This window comes from Lactuca saligna, chromosome 1 (genome assembly GCF_052625555.1).
Source record: "Lactuca saligna cultivar CGN05327 chromosome 1, ASM5262555v1, whole genome shotgun sequence".
Lineage (NCBI taxonomy): Eukaryota > Viridiplantae > Streptophyta > Magnoliopsida > Asterales > Asteraceae > Lactuca > Lactuca saligna.
Window position 1 is genome coordinate 150,227,099 of NC_136417.1, and position 16,071 is coordinate 150,243,169.

The window sequence follows — 16,071 nt, forward strand, 5'->3', positions numbered from 1 at the left end:
ATGGCAAGGCATGACACCGAGACATCACAAAAATCTGATGGTTCATGTTATAGATGTAGCACATGCGATTGGTCAAGGACCTGTCGCACACCTGCACATCTTTGTCAACTTTATCGAGAGTCCATTAAAGGAAAACGAAAAGAAACAAACCTCATTGATAATGTTGAATTCACTCCGCTAAATGTTGTTGATTTCTGCAATGACAAGGAAGACATAAAGTAAAAAAATCTATTATTATTCTAGTAAAACTGTTTTTCCTTCGTTTGTTTTTCATGTAATGTCTTTCCTACAATAAATATGTAACGTCCCAAAAAAATTTCTTTAAATCATTACCCAAGCCATATTTATAAAAACATATCATAAGTCATAACATAAATTCAGAGTATCATTTCCAAAACACATGTTCATTATCAGAGTAAAACATCCCAGGCTGAATAATCTATGGTGTGTGCCATACGATCACCCCGAGCTCTTCCCTCCGCTACCAGAAGTACCTGAAACCAAAATTGAAAACCGTAAGCACGAAGCATAGTAAGTTCCCCAACCTACCACATACCCTTCATAAACACATACAACACATACTGGGCCACGCCCGCTATTTCGGGCCTCGCCCACTACAACGGCACGACACAGTGCAACGTAAATAGTGAATTTATGTTAGAGCAATATTTAGCCTTAGCAATCTAAACGAAAGTCGTAGATTTCATTAAACAATGAGCGTGCATAAAAAGAACGTCCAAATCTGACTTCGTATGAGGAAGTTATGATTTTTCTAAGTTTCGACTCAGCGGTATGCAGCCCGAATACTCGATTTGAGATCGAGCGGTTTTTAGCCAAAACAATCTAAACGAGAATCGAAGATCTCGTTAATTGTAGTGAAACGATGAAAATATAGGCGAAAACGAACGTCGGATAAAGAAGTTATGATTTTATAACGGAGTTTTTCCTGTCCCGGCCTACTAAAAATAAATAATAAAAATAAAGTCAAAATTAGCCGACGGAGTCTAAACGAATGTTGTAGAGCGTAGTCTCATTTACGCGGGGATATAAATAACGTCGAAAACGGAGTTCGTATGAGGAAGATATGAATTTTTGAAGTTTATTAAATATTTTCGATATTTAATTTAAATATAAATTCGATATTATCTGGAAGGGGGGGGAGTTAACGTTCTTATCCCCATTACGCCCAGCATAATTTAGAATTACGCCAAGTGTAATTCGTGTTCTAGCCCCCTATAAAAGGGTGTCGAGGGCAACCGACTTCTTTGCTCATTTCTTCCTGTTTTTTCGCGTTTTTGCATCGTTTTTCGTGCAAGAAATATCCCAAAGCCCCGGTATCATTCCCGATCCCCGAAGCAAGTCCCGAGGCCCCGAAGATCTCGAGAAGTGCAATTCCCCAGCCGAATCTCTGCCCGCGAGGAGCCCGGTTTTTGTGAAGATCTTCCAGATCTACCGAAGAATACTACTTCTACAAGTCGTAGTGTTGTCCGATCATCCTCTAATCAAGTGAGTGTGTGGTTACTTTCTTCTAACGCATAATTATTAAGTATTTAATATAAAATATGTGTTATGTGTATATTTTGTTGTTATATGCATGAATGTATATTCACTTTCTTCTATCTCATAGATCTGATTTATTCTCTATGAAATACATGTTATGTGGGTGTGCCTCATCTGTTATGTGGAATAGGTATTGAATGAGAATGCTATACATGTTTTAAACTATGTATAAAAATATATATTTTTATCTACTAATATGTTGGGTAGAACATGGGTAGATAGTTGATATGTGATAAACAGATGAGAGGCCTCGATGTTGTTGTTGTTGATCTAGTTATTCAGCGGAGTATGGATTAGACCAAGAGGTTAGTTTTAGATCCGGGAGTATGGATCAGGTAAAGAGATAAAACTTGTTATTAGTCCGGGAGTATGGATTAAGACTAAGTTAACTTTCCCTAGTCCGGGAGTATGGATTGGGCACAGTTATTGATCCGGGAGTATGGATTAGATCAAGATTAGGGTATAGTTAATTATCCTTATTCCGGGAGTATGTATTGGGTACAATTATTGATCCGGGAGTATGGATCACATCAGGAGGTTAGTTTTAGATCTGTGAGTATGGATCAGGTAGTTTAAGATCCGTGAGTATGGATCAGGTGAAAAAGGTTAGTTTTAGATCCGTGAGTAGGGATCAGGTAAAGAGGAAAATTTTAGATACGAGAGTTTAGATCGTGTCGTTGTGAGGATCGATGGGGTGGGATAAGAGTTGCCTTTATATGGTGAAATTGTACAAGTTTGAATGTTCTATATTTATAAATATATGATATAACATTGTGGGATGAAAACCCTATATGCTCACCAGGCTCCCAAGCATGACCCACTCAGTTTTTTTTGTATCACAGGTATTAATACGAAGACATATTTCACAAAGAGATTTAAAGGAGATATAAATCAATTGTCTAATTAAATGTAATTTCTGTTTATGCTTATATGTCTATATCGGAACATGACATCCTGAGATTTTGTTATATAATGAAAATACATTTCTTTAAAGAAATGCTTTGATAATTTTTATCATATTTTGTTTTGGGAACAAATTCCGCAACTATTTTCTTTAAAAGAGTACTTTAATTTTAAAAACAAGCATAAACAAATCGGTCTTTTCTGGCCGTGATTTTGGGGATGTCACAACCTCGCCCGCTAACATATACTAACACATAAATATATCACAACACATAAACTAAAAAATACTACTGAATCCTATTTAAGGCCTTGCCCCTTACCTGCTACTGTTGAGTCATGGAACCCCGTCCACGCTCCTACGGATAGTAAGGTATGGGCTCGGCCCACACTCACTCTTTTCCTAACTTGGGCCTCGCCCCTGCTCTGCTAGTACTAAGATATGGAACCCCATCCACACTCTACTACTGGTGAGATAAGGGACCTCGCCCACACTCACCTTCCTACCAGGCACATACATGTATCACACAAACAAAAAATATAACTATCATGAAAACCATTCCTTGGGATCCCGCCCACTACACTGGACCTCGTCCTGGATATCATACTAGCATACTGTGCCTAGGGCTAACCCCAGGTCTTCCTACTCATAACTACATGGGCTGGCATTGTGGTTGTAGACCCATTCACACAACGGGAAACTCACCTGCACTTGCTGAACTTGCTTATAACCCCTCTAGCTGCTGCCCGACAACTCTCTGAACTCCTGCTCCACTAGCTCCCCGAGCTACCAATATCAATGCAACACTTAGTCTAACTGTCCTCCGCAAGTCAACTCTGGTCAAAGTCAAAGTCCTGGTCAAAGTCAACCTTCCAGGTCAACCCTACTCACCGAGTCTGCCTACTGACTCGCTGAGTTCATATACTCAGAGTCCTTCCATTCATGACTCGACTCACCGATTCAGCCCATGAATCGTCGAGTCCACCGATTTCCGAGTCATATCTTGTCCAACTCACTGAGTCTCCACCCAACTCACTGATTCGAGTCTTAACTCGAAGGGTTCGGGGTTTTGCGACCTGACTCGCCGAGTCCAAGAACAGAATCGTCGAGTCCAAGGAAAACTTCAACAAACTCTCCGCGTTGTTCATCCAACTCGTCGAGTTCCTCCTAATCTTCATACTACTCGACGAGTCCACTCGAAGGACTCGCCGAGTCTATTTAGTCCTTCATACATTCAGAAGCTTTTTGAGTCATGCAGGGACTCCAAACTGTAGATCCACTCTTCCAAGGTTCAATCCTTACGTAAAGTTGCAAACTTTACATATAACTAAAGAGATCTAGGCTCAAAACACTCTAGGGCTAGGTTTTAGGACAAAAGGGCTTCACCAACTACTTAATATCTGATGCTTTACGACATATTGGACCATCCCAACACTAGATCTGAAGTGGAAACCTCATATCTAAGCCCCAAACCCGAAATAGATCTCAAACAACCATAAAACCCCCAAATCTCATAACAAAATAGATCTAGATGCAAAGGAGGGAAGATAACAACTTATTACCTCCAAGATGAGCACAAACTGAAGTAGATATCGGATCTACACCTCTCCTTTGAAGCAACCCTCTTGATCTTCAAGTTCCTTTCAAAGGTTCCCTCTTCCAAAGCTATTTCTCTCAAATGATGGAAGCTCACACGAAATCTAGGGTTTACAGGCTCTCTAGGATGATATGGAGGCTGAGGAAGGGACATAACACCCTTTATATAGGGTAGAACTCCCGGGATTAGGGGTTTCTCCTTTCAGCACCAACTCGTCGAGTCCAAGCTTCTGACTCGGCAAGTTGGTCACTTAATCTGCGACCCAACCTCGCTCCGACTCGGCGAGTAAGCGAGCCTACTCGTCGAGTCCCTTCTTCAAATTGCACTTTCATTCCTTAATCATACTTCTGAAATTTGAGATGTTACAAAGTAAACTTTCTTTTTGATAATAATTTATGATTATGTTAATTCACTTATTATTCCTTTTATATGTGAAGTTTAATATGAGTCCAACTGGAGCACGACACCAAGAAAAGATTGGAGATCTTTGTATAGCAGATAGTGGTAGTACACATACTATTCTGAAATCAAAGAAATATTTTTTAGAATTAATACCAACAAAAACATGATGGGTTTTGAGCATTCTAACACTTCCTAAGTGTACATGCAACCCTAATAACCTTAGATCTATGTTTGTCTAATTATCATGCAAAGTTGAATTCCAAGGTTATATTCCTATCTAGCATACATGGGGAACAATTTTAACTTAAAGTATAGATAGAATAACTTACCTTGTTGTTGTTTGTGTTCGTTGAAACCTTGTGAGCCTAGCACCCCAAGTGTGATGCCTCAAATGCTTCACACAACACCAAATGCTCTTGGAAGAACTTATGAGAGAACACATACTTCTCAAAAATCGGCCAAGCCCTCTTGTTTCCTTAGTGTAGCCGATTTTGGTGGAGAACATGTTTCTTATATAGTGTTGACACATCTAGGGTTAAACCCTAATGTGTCATGACTCTTCATTTCCATGACCCATGGGTTTGTAACTCCCATGGAGCATCCTATGGGTGGAACCCAACTTGGTAATCCATGCAGCCTCTTAGCCCACTATACAAGATATGGATGATTTACATAATCAACCCATATATTTAATTAGTTATCTTTTGATCACATAATTAATTCTAAATTAATTCTTGATCAAACTAATCAAATAATATTATTAATATATTAGAACTTATAATATATTAATAATCTCCAAGTGTTATTTCTCTCATTTAGTCTATCCAATTGCATGGTGCCATGCAACCCAAATGGACCATGCCGGGTCGGGTCAAGTACATACCAGAAATAGTTATGGACTTAGACACCTTATCCAACAGTCTCCCACTTGGATAAGTCTAATAACTATTACTGCAAGTATGACTTCAGGAACCGATCGGCAATCGTAGCTCTTTACAAGGTTTCTCGGAACTGAGAAGATGATGATACGCCATTTAAGATAAGTGATCATATAATCCTCTGTTCTAGATATCAGTCGGACAAATACACGGAACAATGTCTTACTTATTGTCCAACAGTTTGTTTCCCGATTTCCGATTTGTTTGACAAAGAACTTCATTGAACACATCAATTTAGTTCTGACCGGGCCCGACACATAGGTCAAAACAAAATCATCGAGGGGCCCAGATATCAGCTTCTAATCCAAGAAGGAACAGATAAACTTCGACTCATATATTTGTTCTACCACTCATTGAATTACACACAAGAGCGCGATGTATAACATCGAGTTACCAATGCATTTTTCGTACAATCAATGCATAACCAACTTGTAAGTAACAAATCATATCTCTAGGTTTGAAGACTTATACGATATTACCGTCTCACGATCACTCGAGATAGAATTCCATGAAGTGATTCCAGTGAGCGTGGGTTGAGTCCAATGCTCAGAACTTATGAGCACTCATGATTGCTATAGCCTTGTCCAAGACCTCTACAACCAAACATGACAGTCTTGATTCATACCTACTTCCGACATATGACCGACTGTGGAGGTTTGAATAATATGTTATACCAAACAAAAATTATTCTGGAAGTCAAAACATGCAAAAGAAATATAGTAAACGATCGACAAGAGATAGCAACACTTTACTCATAAATAAAACACTTTTATTCATCATCAGATGTCAATTACACTTTACAAATTTTGAGGTTATCTAACTACTAAATCTAATATCATCCTTCAGCCCTATGCTCCGAGCATGCTGGAGATGCTTAACCCGAGTCAGTCCCTTCGTGAGGGGATCTGCCGGATTCTCATCTGATGATACCCTCTTTGCCACGAGGAGTCCTTCTTCGATCCGATGTCTGATGAAATGGTATTTTCTGTCGATGTGTCTGGATCTCCCGTGATCCCTTGGTTCCTTGGCTAAGGCAACAGCACTTTCACTATCACAGAAAATTTCCATTGGCTCTTTAATAGCTGGTACAACTCCAAGGTCTCCAATGAAGTTCCTCAGCCATAACACCTCCTTTGCCGCCTCGCTAGCTGCAATATACTCTGATTCACAAGTAGAATTTGCCATTGTCTCTTGCTTGGAACTCTTCCAAGAAATTGCTCCTCCATTTAGGGTAAAGACCCAGCCCGACTGAGAGCGGAAGTTATCCCTATCAGTCTGGAAGCTAGCATCACTATACCCTACAACTCTCAAGTCATCACTCCCACCGAGGGTAAGGACCCAGTCCTTAGTCCTTCGTAGGTACTTGAGAATATTCTTTACCGCAGTCCAGTGTGCCTTGCTAGGGTTCCCCTGAAACCTACTAACCATGCTCAGGGCAAAAGCTACATCAGGTCGAGTACACGTCATAGCATACATGATCGATCCTACAGCCGAAGCATAAGGTACTCGACTCATTTGTGCTATCTCAGCCTCAGTGCTAGGGCTTTGTGTCTTACTCAATTTGGCGTTACTCTGGATGGGCAACTCTCCTTTCTTGGAGTCTTGCATTCTGAATCTCTTTAGCACCTTATCCAAGTAGGTACTTTGACTAAGTCCAATTAGTCTTTTACTCCGATCTCTCAAGATCCTTATCCCTAAAATATAGGCAGCTTCACCAAGATCCTTCATAGCGAAACACTTTCCAAGCCAGGACTTTACTTCCTGCAGGGTTGGAATGTCGTTTCCTATGAGTAGTATGTCATCCACATACAATACCAAGAAGCTAACTATACTCCTACTAGCCTTGACATACACACAAGATTCATCTTCACTCCTAGAAAAGCCAAATTCCTTGACCTTTTCATCAAAGCAAAGATTCCATCTGCGAGGTGCTTGCTTTAACCCATAAATGGATTTCTCAAGCTTACACACTCTATTGGGGTACTCGTTGCTGACAAAACCCTCTGGCTGACTCATGTAAACATCTTCAGCCAACTTTCCATTAAGGAAAGCGGTTTTGACATCCATTTGCCAAATTTCATAGTCATGAAATGCGGCTATGGCTAACAGAACCTGAATAGACTTAATCTTGGCTACCGGAGAAAAGGTGTCATCATAATCCACTCCAGGAATTTGAGAGAAGCCCTTTGCAACCAGTCTAGCCTTATAAGTGTGTACTTTACCATCCATGTTGGTCTTCTTCTTGAAGACCCATTTGCACCCTACAGTCTTTCGACCTGGTACATTCTCAACCAAGTTCCAAACTTGATTATCATACATGGATTGTATCTCGCTATCCATAGCCTCTTTCCATTTAGCAGACTCGGGGCCTGCCATGGCTTCCTCGTAGCTGTTAGGGTCATCTTGACTTACTAGTGTTCCATCACTAATAAGTGTCTCACCTTCTGCAGTAATATGGAATCCATAGTAATGCTCAGGTGCACTCCTAACTCTCATGGAACGCCTCAGAGGTACAGATTTGTCAATTGGCTCAACAGGAGTTTCCTCCTCAAGTTGAGGGTTAGAGTTTGAAGTTCCTTCACCACTTGACTCTTGAATTTCTTCAAGATCAATTTGCCTCCCACTGTCTCCTTGGCTTATAAACTCTCTTTCTCGAAAGACTCCTCTTCTTGCTACAAAGACCACATTGTCACTAGGTCTGTAGAAGAGGTAACCAAAGGATTGCTGTGGGTAGTCGATGAAAATACACCTCTCGCTTTGGGGTTCGAGCTTATCATGAGTCTCGCGTCTCACGAAAGCCTCGCAACCCCAAATCTTGATGTGGTCTAGTTTAGGTAATTTACCAGTCCACATCTCGTGAGGAGTTTTGGCAACTTTCTTTGTAGGGACTAGATTAAGGATATGGGCGGCAGTCTCTAAGGCATACCCCCATAATGAGATTGGTAGCGAAGCTCGACTCATCATGGAACGAACCATGTCCAACAAGGTTCGATTACGTCTCTCAGCCACACCATTCAACTGCGGTGTCCTGGGAGGTGTCAATTGTGAGACAATCCCACATTCCCTTAGATAGTCGAGGAACTCTGAACTAAGATACTCACCACCTCGATCGGATCGAAGCATCGTAATGTTCCTGCCCAATTGATTCTCGACTTCCTGTTTAAATTCCTTAAACTTCTCGAAAGTCTCTGACTTATGCTTGATTAAGTAGACATATCCATATCTACTGTAATCATCAGTAAAATTCAAATAATAACGATTAGCATCCCTTGTGGCATGTTTGAATGGTCCACACACATCCGTGTGTATAAGGCCCAACAAACCTTCACCCCTTTCACACGAGCCTGTGAAGGGTGACTTTGTCATTTTTCCAAGTAAGCATGATTCGCAATTATCATCTGAATTTAGGTCATACGGTTCCAAGACTCCATCCTTTTGGAGTTGGCCTATGCGTTTCTTGCTTATATGTCCAAGACGACAATGCCATAATGATGCTTTATCCAAGTTATTATTATTAGTAGAATCAACACACAAAACATTATTTCCTAAGTTATCTACAACAGACACAGCTTCATACACACCATCACAAGGTAATGCTTTAAAATAAAGAACATTATTAAAGAAAGCATCAATAGAACCAACTTCATTATTAAACGAAAAGGTAAACCCTTGTTTGTACAAAGCATGAAAGGAAATAATATTTCTTGCCATTCCTGGCGAGTAACAACACTTATTCAAATCTAAACTAAACCCACTACTTAGCGATAAAGTATAAACTCCAATCTTGGTGACAGGTGAAGCTTTCCTGTTCCCCATGATCAAGTTTATTCTTCCTTGCTCCACATCCTCACTTCTTCTTAGTCCCTGCAAGTCACAACAAATATGAATACCACAACCGGTATTAAGGACTCAAGATTTCGAATGGGGTGAGTTATTAGAAATGATAGTGTAAATACCTGCATGGTTGGGTTTGACTTTCCCATCCTTCACATCCTGCTGGTACTTTGGGCAGTTCCGCTTCCAATGAGCTTTTTCATGGCAATAGAAGCATTCAGCCACTTTTGGGTCAGAAGAAGGAGTAATGAAACCTTTCTTGGTTCCACTTGAAGAAGAGCCATCAAGGGTCCGAGCCTTGGTACCCTTCGAAGATCTCTTTCTCTTCCTCCCTCGACTTTTCCCGATTGCCAAAACTGGAGTTGAGTTTGGAGTAGGAGTGATAGCAACCGACTTCCCCTTAAGACCTGATTCTGCAGTCTTGAGAAGTCCCTGAAGTTTGCTGAGTGTGACCTCTTCCTTATTCATGTGATATGTCATGCGGAATTGATCATAGCACGATGGTAAGGAGCGCAAAATTATATCTATTGCAAGCTCCTCAGGGAAGTTCACATTAAGCTTCAGCAATCGATCCACATATCTTTGCATTTTCTGCATGTGGCTCGTGATGGAATCCCCGTCCTTCATCATGGTTGTTATCATGGAGCAGATGATTTCGTACCTCTCTTGTCGTGCACTTTGATGGTATCTTTCCATCAAATCTTGGTGCATTTATAAGGTTAGAAATCCTCATAAGACTTTTGGAGTTCTGCTGTCATTGTGGCCATCATGATGCATGCTACTTTCATAGCATCCCTTTCATGTGCCTGAAAGTCAGCGATCTCCTGTGGGGTTGCAGTGGTCTCATCAATCTCCTTAAGCTCCTTGTCAAGGACATATTCTTTGTCCTCGTAGCGAGTAATCATCCTGATGTTTCTGATCCATTCATTGAAGTTGGATCCATCGAAGGTGACTTTCCCACACAAACTCATAAGAGTAAAGGAGCCATTAGGATTCGAGCCAGAAGCATTATTTGAAGACATCTGAAAGAGAAGAACAAGTTTAGTGTAGATATAAGAGAGTCCTTAATAAAACACTCAAATGTAATATTAAGGCTAGGATCCAATCACAATATAATATAACTTAGAAGAGGTATGCCGTAATCTAAGCTATACCATATTTGAAAGGTAGGTGAATGACGATTCACCAATTTCCACCACGAAAACCGAAATATTAGATATTAGGTTTTATTGGTTTTTAGAAATTCCTAGATTCTTTGAGATTCAATGAACTTTTCAAAGGCATGTTTCAATCTCGAGAGTGCCCTCCAAGTTTTGTGACTGGGATACCGAGGATCACAAAATGAGGTGTGAAATAACCATGCAAATCACTTGGTACCCTTAAAGTTTATCACTCAATCGATGTGCCGGTAAACCACACACGGTCCACCGATACTATAATAAACCTTAAGTCACCCTTTACCTACCTTGTTAAGTCCAAGTTAGTGTACCGGTTAACCACACACGCTCCACCAACGACTTAGACAAAGTGTAAAGTGTAATTTCATGGATTAGCACCTTATTCACATTTTCCTAAAGTAACTAAGATTGGGAATTTAATAAAACATTTAGTTACTTTATAATATTCATCATACTTTGAATGAGAGTTTATAAGTCCTTGTCTTACCCGTTCGGCTAACGACCCTCCACCAGTCAAGCAAGCGGTGGGTGAGAGTAGATACCCATTAAGTCACCATTTTATAGGCAACAACCTTATACCCACCTTATAGACCGGCTTCGTGAATGAGGCATACTAGCGGTAAGACGACTTTATTCTTATACATACATATATATATATATATATATATATATATATATATATATATATATATATATATATATATATATATATATATATAATTATTAAATCATCATAATATAAGTATAAGGGTTGAATTTTAACTTTTAAAATTCTAGGGGTTGGAACTTAAAGTTTTAACTTAACTTTACTTGTTCCAAAACTTGAGGGCAAGTTTTGTAACTTTCAAAACTTTTCATTTCTTGTAACTTATGAGTTTAATAGAGTAATAAAATGAAGACTCTTCATTTTTCTAACTCTTGTGTTCTTTTAATGGTTTTAATTCAAGTGTGACTCTTGGTTTTCCATAACTTGAGGACAAGTTATGGACTCCATTAAAACACATTATGATCAAGAATTAATCTACCACATAGGTTACAAATAATTCCTATGATCATCTAAAACATCATAAGAACAAGAACATGAATATGAACACATTCATAAATTACACTTAAAACTTTGTAATTTTGATAACTAGTTGTTGTAAATGAATTAGCAAAGACATTACACCACCAAAAACAAGTTTTCAATTACCAAAACAGTTTAGGGTAATGTTTCTAATTCATTTCCAACAACTAAATCGAAATTCTGCAATCAGTCGACCCTACTCGCCGAGTGCATGAACTCACTCACCGAGTTGGTTGAAGATACACATGAACTCGACGACACCCCTACAGACTCGACGAGTCCACTCGCAGACAACAAGATTTTCGACTTTTTTTTCAACTTTTAAACACAAATAAAAAACAAACAAACCTGGCTCTGATACCACTGATGGGTTTTGAGCATTCTAACACTTCCTAAGTGTACATGCAACCCTAATAACCTTGGATCTATGTTTGTCTAATTATCATGCAAAGTTGAATTCCAAGGTTATATTCCTATCTAGCATACATGGGGAACAATTTTAACTTAAAGTATAGATAGAATAACTTACCTTGTTGTTGTTTGTGTTCCTTGAAACCTTGTGAGCCTAGAAGCCCAAGTGTGATGCCTCAAATGCTTCACACAACACCAAATGCTCTTGGAAGAACTTATGAGAGAACACACACTTCTCAAAAATCGGCCAAGCCCTCTTGTTTCCTTAGTGTAGCCGATTTTGGTGGAGAACATGTTTCTTATATAGTGTTGACACATCTAGGGTTAAACCCTAATGGGTCATGACTCTTCATTTCCATGACCCATGGGTTTGTAACTCCCATGGAGCATCCATGGAGCATCCTGTGGGTGGAACCCAACTTGATAATCCATGGAGCCTCTTAGCCCACTATACAAGATATGGATGATTTACATAATCAACCCATATATTTAATTAGTTATCTTTTGATCACATAATTAATTCTAAATTAATTCTTGATCAAACTAATCAAATAATATTATTAATATATTAGAACTTATAATATATTAATAATCTCCAAGTGTTACTTCTCTCATTTAGTCTATCCAATTGCATGGTGCCATGCAACCCAAATGGACCATGCCGGGTCGGGTCAAGTACATACCAGAAATAGTTATGGACTTAGACACCTTATCCAACAAAACAGTCATACATACAATATCAAGTCCTGTAGACTTGATAGAGGGAACCGAGAAAGCCCATTTTATATTACCAAATGGTACAAGCTTTTGTATATAAAATGCCTTATTTTCTCCAAAGTCTAATAGAAACTTATTAAGTTTTAGTGACATATATTTCAAAGGATATGACACAAAAACTGTGACCATTGAAAAAGAGAAATATATGTATATTATAGACAAAAACATGTGGTTGAAAACTACCAACACTTGATTATGGTCTGCATTATACATACATACATATGATTGAATCAAATATGGTAGTCGAAAGAAAACATTGTGATCCTGGGACATTCATTTTATGGCATGATAGGTTGGGCCACCCAGGATTAACAATGATGCGAAGGATAATTGAGAATGCACACGGGCATCCATTAAAGGATCAAAAGTTCCCTCAATCCAATAGCATAAAACCATGTACATCTTGTTCCCTTGGAAAGTTAATTATAAAACATTCTCCAACGAATGTTGAAAGGGAGTCACCTAGATTTCTAGAAAGAATTCAAGGTGATATATGTGGACCGATTCACCCACCATCTGGACCATTTAGATACTTTATGGTCTTAATTGATGCATCCAGCAAATGGTCTCATGTTTGCCTATTATCAACTTGTAATATGGCATTTGCAAAGTTTCTTGCCCAAATTATTAAATTAAGGGCACATTTCCCTGATTATACTATCAAAAGAGTGACACTTGATAATGCTGGTGAATTTACTTCACAAGCATTTAATGACTATTGTATGTCTGTAGGAATTGTTGTTGAGCATCTAGTTGCTTATGTACACACACAAAATGGTTTAGATGAATCACTGATTAAATGTATCCAACTAATAACTAGACCATTGATAATGAGGACCAAACTTCCTGTTTCTGTTTGGGGCCATGCAATCTTACATGCTGGATCATTGATATACATGAGACCAAGTTCATATCATGTATATTCTCCACTACAACTTGCTTTCGGTCAAGAGCAAAATATATCCCATTTGAGAATTTTTGGGTGTCCAATATATGTCCCTATTGCACCACCTCACCGAACAAAAATGGGTCCTCAAAGAAGGTTGGGAATATATGTTGGTTATGAGTCAGTCTCTATTATAAGATATCTTGAACCATTAACAGGTGATGTTTTCACAGCACGCCTAGAAGATTGTCAATTTGATGAGGCAAATTTCCCATCATTAGGTGGAGAAAAGAAGATTCTGAAAAAGGATGTGTCATGGCATGAGCCTTATTTATCATATCTTAACCCTCGCACAAAGCAATGTGACATTGAAGTTCAAAAGATAATGCATTTCCAAGAAATGGCAAATCAATTACCTGATGCATTTATTGACACAAAAAGGGTGACTAAATCATATATACCAGTTGTCAATGTTCCAGCTCGAATTGACATTCCACATGGACAATCTGATGATAAAATCACTCAAGAGTCTAAAACACGCCTGAAGTGTGGAAGGCCATTTGGTTCTAAGGATAAGAAACCACGAAAAAGAAGAGGAGCAGAAAATGCACTAGATCACGAGGAAAGTGTTCCTGGAGAAACACGAATTATTGAAATTCCCCCAGGAAAGGAGGATGATGCACTAAATTATGGTCAGACAAATAGAATATGTGACCAAAATGAAACTGATAATATAGGTGCAATATTTTCTTATTTAGTTGCATGTTATATTATGAATGATGATCCCGAACCACAGTCTGTCATTGAATGTCAAATAAGAAATGATTGGGCTAAATGGAAGGAAGTTATGCAAGTTGAATTAAATTCTATTAACAAGAGAAAGGTTTTTGGGAGCATTATCCTCACACCTGAAGTTGTGAAACCATTAGGATATAGACGGATCTTCGTATGAAAAAGAAATGAGAAAGACGAAATTGTAAGATACAAGGCCAGGCTTGTTGCTCAAGGTTTCTCTTAAAGACCTGGAATTGATTATGAAGAAACTTATTCACCGGTAATGGATGCAACCACCTTCAGTTATTTAATCAGCTTGGCAGTATCTAAAAATTTAGAGATGCGTCTTATGGATGTTGTTATAGCTTACTTGTATGGATCACTTGATAGTGATATCTATATGAAAATCCCTAAAGGATTTAAAATGCCAGAAGCGTTAAGTGCAAAACCCAAAGAAATGTATTCTATAAAATTACAAAGATCTTTGTATGGTTTAAAGTAATCTGGGCGCATGTGGTACAATCGTTTAATCGATTATTTGACAAGTAAAGGTTATAAAACTAACACTATTTGTCCATGTGTATTTATTAAGAAAACAACATTTGGATATGTGATCATAGCAGTCTATGTTGATGATCTAAACATCATTGGAACGAATAAATAAATCCTTGAAGTGATTGAACTTTTAAAGAAAGAATTTGAAATGAAAGATCTTTGAAAAAACAAATATTGTCTTGGTTTACAGATTGAGCATATTCCTAACATAATACTTGTGCATTAATCAAATTACACAGAAAGAGTCTTGAAACATTTCAATATGGAAAATGCAAATCCTTTATGCATTCCAATGGTTGTTAGATCATTAAATATTGACAAGGATCCATTTCGTCCATGCGAAGAAAATGAAGAAGTCCTTGGTTCAGAAGTACCATGTCAAAATGCAAATGGAGCTCTTATGTATCTTACCAATTGTACTAGACCTGGCATTTCTTTCGCTGTAAACTTGCTAGCAAGATTTAGTTCAGCCCCAACAAAAAGACATTGGAATGAAATCAAACATATTTTTCGATACATTCATGGAACTAGTGATTTAGGGTTATTTTACCCTAACAATTCAAAACAAGGCTTGATTGGTTATGCATATGCAGGTTATTTGTCTGATCCTCATAAAGCTAGATCTCAAACTGGATATGTATTCATGAATGGAGGTACTGCGATTTCCTGGCGTTCTCAAAAGCAAACACTTGTTGTCACATCGTCAAATCATGCTGAAGTAATTGCACTAAATGAAGCTAGTAGAGAATGTACATGGTTAAGATCGATGGCACAACTAGTTTTAACTTCATGTTGACTTGAAAAGGATATATGTCCAATATTAATTTATGCAGATAACTCAGCATGTTTCACTCAAATGAAAGAGGGATATAATAAGCGACAGGACAAAACATATACCTCCAAAGTTTTTTGAGTACACTCAAGACCTTAAAAAGAACCATCAAGTTGAAATCAAATATGTTCAATCCAATAACACTGCAGAAGACCTTTTTACGAAGGCACTCCCTACTGCAATCTTCAGGAAACATGTCCATGGCATCGGAATGCGACATGTGCATAGAATATAATGTGACGGATATCTAAATAAGGGGGAGTCAATAATACACTGCACTCTTTTTCCCTTTGCTAAAGTTTTTTTTCCTACTAGATTTTCTTTAGCAAGGTTTTTAATGAGTAAGTAAGTCAAAGTTGA

At 38.4% G+C, this 16,071-nt stretch overlaps 1 pseudogene; it reads left to right on the plus strand.

The window, feature by feature from the left end:
* The first annotated feature begins 15,141 nt into the window (after nt 1-15,141).
* LOC145012637 (secreted RxLR effector protein 161 pseudogene) lies at nt 15,142-15,675 on the plus strand (annotated as a pseudogene).
* Nucleotides 15,676-16,071: the final 396 nt, after the last annotated feature.